The sequence below is a fragment of the Macrotis lagotis genome, chromosome 3 (genome assembly GCF_037893015.1).
Source record: "Macrotis lagotis isolate mMagLag1 chromosome 3, bilby.v1.9.chrom.fasta, whole genome shotgun sequence".
NCBI lineage: Eukaryota > Metazoa > Chordata > Mammalia > Peramelemorphia > Peramelidae > Macrotis > Macrotis lagotis.
In genome coordinates this window covers 140,122,071-140,128,148 of record NC_133660.1, presented here as the reverse complement: position 1 = coordinate 140,128,148, position 6,078 = coordinate 140,122,071, and positions in this window count along the sequence as shown.

The following is a 6,078-nucleotide window of genomic DNA, read 5'->3' as shown; positions in this document are numbered from 1 at the left end:
GAAACTGATGCAAGCAGAAGATAAATGATTTTCCTGGCATTTCACAATAAGACTGGATCTGAATACAGGTCTTTCTCAATTCAGCCTCAGCATTCTATCTACAGTACCATCTAGCTTCCTTTTTCATTAGTCTAAATATATGACTAAAATTTGACAGCAAGAAATATGTAATTCTCATTTACATAGCACTTTACACACACAATACCAATTGATCCTTATAACAAATCTAGGAGGTTGACACCATTTTTTTTTTTAAATTAGAGTTTTACTTTCATTGTCATAGGGAACTGTAGGTGTGGAAACAACTTCCAATATCTCCTTCCTATTCTATAATTAATGATGCTAGAGACTAATCTAGGATATTAGAGAATTTAGGTGACTTGCTCAAAGTTCCATAGTAGGTATCAGAAATAGGGCTTGAAATCTGGTCTTCTTATGCCTAAGGCTGACCCCTTAACCACTGATTTAGGCTACATCATTGTCTAATCTCTATTTTGAGCTAACAAAAATAAATACAGTATTAATCACACATCTTCCTTCAAAAACTGGGAACTCCTATTTCTAATTATGTGAAGATTTCTAATTCATCTACATTTCAGAAACATATTGGCTTGTTGTGTAGCAACTGAATTCTTATCTTTGTCTTGTTAGACTTGGTTCCACATTGTTAGATTTTAATTAGTTACTAGGGTCAAATACATGTTTTATCAGATCATGTGCTTCATAAATTAAATCCCAGTGTTGATGTAGCATTCTTCAATGGAGTAAACCTTTTTTGCTCTAATGGCATGTAACAAAACCTTAAATATAAAAATGAAGCATATACTGGTCTACATAAATCAATAGAGTTTTATATTTGGATTATTAGGAATAATTTGAGAATTGATAAAGCATGCTACTCTATGATGGTAATAGCAGAATTACCAGAAGTATAAATTTTCCAGTAATAAATCCTTGAATTACAGGTCATCTCGTGCTACATAAGGTCTAAGTATTTTGAAGGAATGTCTAGGTTTATTATCAGGCACAACAGGAAAGTTGAGGAAATATATGTATGTCACTCTCTCTTTACTCTCCTTTTTCTACCCCCCGATACTAAGACCAATTCTGTATTTTTAAGCATACAGCTTACAATATTTCAGATTTTGCTATCTTGTAGAGAACAAGAAATTGTCGAATTAGCTTTTATCATTATCAAAGATGATTGTAATTCTCTGAAAAATTATAGTTGGGAATATGAGAGTTCCTTTGGTGGAGAAGGATCTTTTCCTTTATCACTACTTTCTTGATCCAATATTCCCTCTTTGTTAAGAGAGTGAATTTTTTTTATTCTCTTTATTATTTCATCAGCTTCCTCTACTCCTCTTAGGATTCAAAACAAGTCTCATACCATCACTTAGGCCAGAATTATAGCATCAAATATCACATTTTTGTGCTTGTCCAGCAATGGGGTACACCTTGGTGCCTCACTAATATGGGAGGAAGAGAAATCAAGTAGTATCTGAGAGAAAAGATGAAACTGAAGACTAGTCCATTGAGAGATAGGTTAGGATATGTCGGGTCATCACATTCTGTATCCAAATATCACATGATAGTGATTGCCTGGCATTGATGAAACACCATGGTACCTCACTGATACAGGAGGAATCAAAGCCAGTTGAAGGCTAAGATACTCCCATAGCAGCCAGACCAGCTCCAATTATAAGGCAAAGATGTAGAACTATTCTAGGAAAGTGAGAAGGATGCCCTGCACAACATATAAAAATAAATTAAGTAAGTGATAACTCCATTTTACAGAGAAAGAAACTAAGCTTCAGTAACTTGCAATAGGTCAAGCAACTAGAAAATGTATGAGTGGGGAATCAAAACTAGGTGTTCCTGAATGAAAGTTCACTATTCTATTGTGCCACAAAAAACTCACTCTAATTGAAGTCATGGCTAAAACTATTTAACAATAAAAACAATTTCATTTAAAATAAAGACACAGAATGAAATTAATGTTATATTATTAATAACATTCATAATTTATGATCCATCATTTTCCCTCCTATTTTGGTGTCAAGACTCTATTCTTGGAAAGTCTCATCATTCTCTGAAGGACTTCACTAAGTTTTAGGATCACTCTTATCCCCAAGCACCTGTTTTCTTACCTAGTTTGGACTGAGTCCCATCAAAATGAAACCCTACCATTTTCTTATCTACTATTATAGTATCCCATAACTTGAGCCCCCTTCCCCCCTCCCATTAAGGTACATCCTACCCTGTTGCTAAAGTAATTTTCCTTAAGTCCCAATCTGACCATGTGATTGCCCTCCCCAAATCCAGGGAGGTCATATTGGTTGTAGGATGAAGTGTAAACTGTTTAGTTTTTTAATGCCTTACCTGATCTCATCTCAACTTATATTTCCAACTTTACTGGAAATTTCTCCTTTTCCCAGATTGTACTGTGTATGCTACTACATTGACCTCTTCTTATTCTTTACCATTTCCCATCTCAGTGCCTCTGACCTGGCTGTCTTCCAGCCTGGAATGTATCCTTCTATTTGTCTGTCTCATAGAGTCCTTCTCTAATCTTTAAAAGTATCTTTGGAACTATCTTTTTAATTCTTTCAACTGCTAATGAATTCCATCCCAAATATCTCAAATAATGTAAAGACTATCTACAACAATATACTGACTAGGGGTCATCTACTCTCACCTGAAATGAAATATTTTTTTATTTTATTTTTTTTAGGTTTTTGCAAGGCAATGGGGTTAAGTGGCTTGCCCAAGGCCACCCAGCTAGGTAATTATTAAGTGTCTGAGGCCGGATTTGAACTCAGGTACTCCTGACTCCAGGACTGGTGCTCTATCCACTGTGCCACCTAGATGCCCCCACAATGGTATTTTTGAATGGCACTAATGGTTAGGGACATATTCCTTATATCAAAGCTAAATTTGTTGCTTTAGAATATCTATTGATACCCTCTATTTCTGTTCTTGGAGGATGGGAAAGAGATATTTTAATATCATTTATTCATAACAGAAAATCAAAGGCAAAACATTTAGATAGGATGATGCCATCATTTAACTGACCTTTATGAAAAAGAATTTTTTAATGAGCCTTGTTTTTTCTTTTGTTCATTGATCATTGATTCTGACAAAAAAAATAGGGTCTAGAATGAATATGCCTTGAATGCACTATCATTAATACCAGCAGATAAGGGGAATGGTCAAACAAATTATGGTACATAAATACTATGGAATACTATTGTTCTATAAGAAACCATAAATGGTTAGACTCTAGAGAATCACGGAATGACTTACAGCATCTGATGCTGGGCAAGGGGAGTAGAAACAAGAGAACAATGTACACATTAACAACAACATTGTGAGATGAACAACCCTGATGGAAGTAGTTCCTCTCAGCAGTTCAGAGAGCAAGGACAATTGTATTAGACCAGCTATAGACAATGTTATCCTCATCCAGAGGAAGAAAAACAAAGCAAAACAAAATAAAATTTAAAAAAAGCTTCCAAATCTGATAAACACTTTATAAAAATTATCTCTTATGAATCTTTCCTTTAATCCTAATTCTCATGCTGAAAAATGGCCAATCTATAAACGAATTTATCAAAAATATTACATAAAATGCAAAGCTGACTGTTAGCTGCTGAGAAGGGGGGTGGGGGTAAGAATGGAGAGTGGAAAGAATTTTATAACTTAAAAATATATATGTGCATATGGATGAAAATAAATTAAAAATAAAGAACACTAGATGAATTATAAAGTTGGTAAAAGGACCACTAGCCTTTATTACCAGTCACTTCATTATATTCCTGCTCAATCTTCTATTCCTTAATAATCTCCTTTTGCTGTTTTGTTTACCTTTCTTCCTTTTAAAACATGTCCCTACAAAAAGTTTTCTGAAATTCATTTAAATATGAGTATAAATAGTTAACTTATCCAAACTATCCAAAAGGTATTTCCAGTTTAACAGAGGATAAAACGTCTTTATCTTTAACTAAAATTAAACAGTACAATTTCCCAAAGAGAGGGACAGTGTAGGCTACCACTGTGAAATGTTAATCATAGGCACTAGCCAGCTACAGAGGGAAGATGTAGCATCCTTTCTGGATAAAGGGCCACTTTTTTGACACCTTGGAAACTTAGTTCCATATTTCAGTTCAATCCAACCAGCATTTAGTAAATGACTATGTAAATACTATATACTAGCCTTCAGGGAATATAAATTCTCCTGGAGAAAAACAATATTTGCATACACATAAGTATAAAATTCAAAGTAAATATAGAGCACTTTCAGAAGAGAAGTCCTAATAAGTGTAGATTTATGGAAATCTTTATGGAGAAAACAGTGTATAAACTTTATCCTGAATGGAGATAGAGTTTCCAAGTTAATGATTTGAGGTTCAGATTTGACCATTTCCCCACAGGTATCCTTACCTGATAAGTTTCAAAAAAAATTGAAGTCCTTGGTGCTATGGGGAGGAAAAGTTCCAGATTGATTCAAAGTTATTTTAGAACTAGTTAGCAGATTCTAAATAACTCATGTCTCTTGGATCTATGAAATTGTGTATTTGTTTATTTAATTGCATACTGTTCTAGTATATTGAAATTAAATAGAACAGATAACAGAGAATTAAATCCCAAGCAGTCAACACCTTAGTGACCTCCACCAATCAGTTTTTTACCTGCTGTATTCAGGAAGTATGCATCTACTTTAACTCTTTGTCATAGTATCCAATATGTTAACTTTTGTTTCTACTCTAGGTCTCATTGAAAAGATAAACAGACACCACACATTTTTAAATGTCTCAATATTGAAAGAAGAGAAATAAAACTAAATTAAGGAAAGTTATATTATCTGAAAAAACAAAACAAAACATAAGACATTTTTCCATTAAACTCTTCCTTGATCAGGATTATTATTTTGAAATTTCTGGCACCATATTTCTAGTATATACATTAATATCAAAGAAGAATGACCAGTGAAAAATCTTGAGATGTTGCAATCTAAGTACCAGTTGAAGAAATTAGACTAGCTTAGAGAATGGAGAATGGAGTGAGATGGAATGATTATCTTCAAATATGTGAATGACTATCACATGGGAAAGGGACTGAATTTATTTTACTTGGTCTCAGGATAACAATTAAAGGCAATAGTTTGAGGTTGGAATGAGATAAATATAGTTTTGATTTGGGGGAAGGACTTTAAAACGTTAGCCCTACCCCACAATAGTGTGATATCTCCATTATATTTTTTGAAACCAAAGCTGCTTGCCAGGTATGGATTGTAAAAGATATACTCCAAGGATTCATCTAACCAAGAAATTCTAATTCCATAAAAGCTTTCTTTATAATTATTCTAAGCCCAAAATAATTCTTGTTAAGAAAATATCTCCTCCAAGCTCACAATATTCAACTCCCTCAGTACATTGGAGAATAAAACTTTCCAGTCAAAGGCAGGACAACAAATTGATTAAAGATAGGCAACATGGTTGTTTTCTAGGAAATTTAGGCATAGCACCACTGAAGAACAGGTACAATGGCATCTTTCTTTGATTCAAATGATTTTGAAGTCAGAGAGTTGTAAGAGCATGCTTTTTATAGCATTGTGACAAAAAGGTTAATGACTTGTTATGCTTCAGTGTCACTCACCTTGTCTGGAGAACATCAGACCTAAATTGAAAAAGGCACATCTTTTTGATTTTGTCATTGTCTGATTAAAGGAGGAAGTCAAGTCCGGTACTTTTTAAGTGTTTGTGGATGTTTCTATTTTAAGGTCTAAAGATGGCATTCATATTAAAATGCCTATTTGGTGCATAGTCAAAAAAACAAAAAAAAAATCCTAATTTGTATATCTAAATGTGTGTGTGTATATATATATATGTGTGTGTGTGTGTGTGTGTGTGTGTGTGTATACATATATGCATTAATGCAAACATAAATATAAATATATGTAGTTTCACATATATACAAATCCATTGAACAATGTGTTCAATCTATTAAAATATTATATTGCTATATATGTCTAAAATAGAAATGCATATTGAGCATGTTTATATTTGTATAAATGCA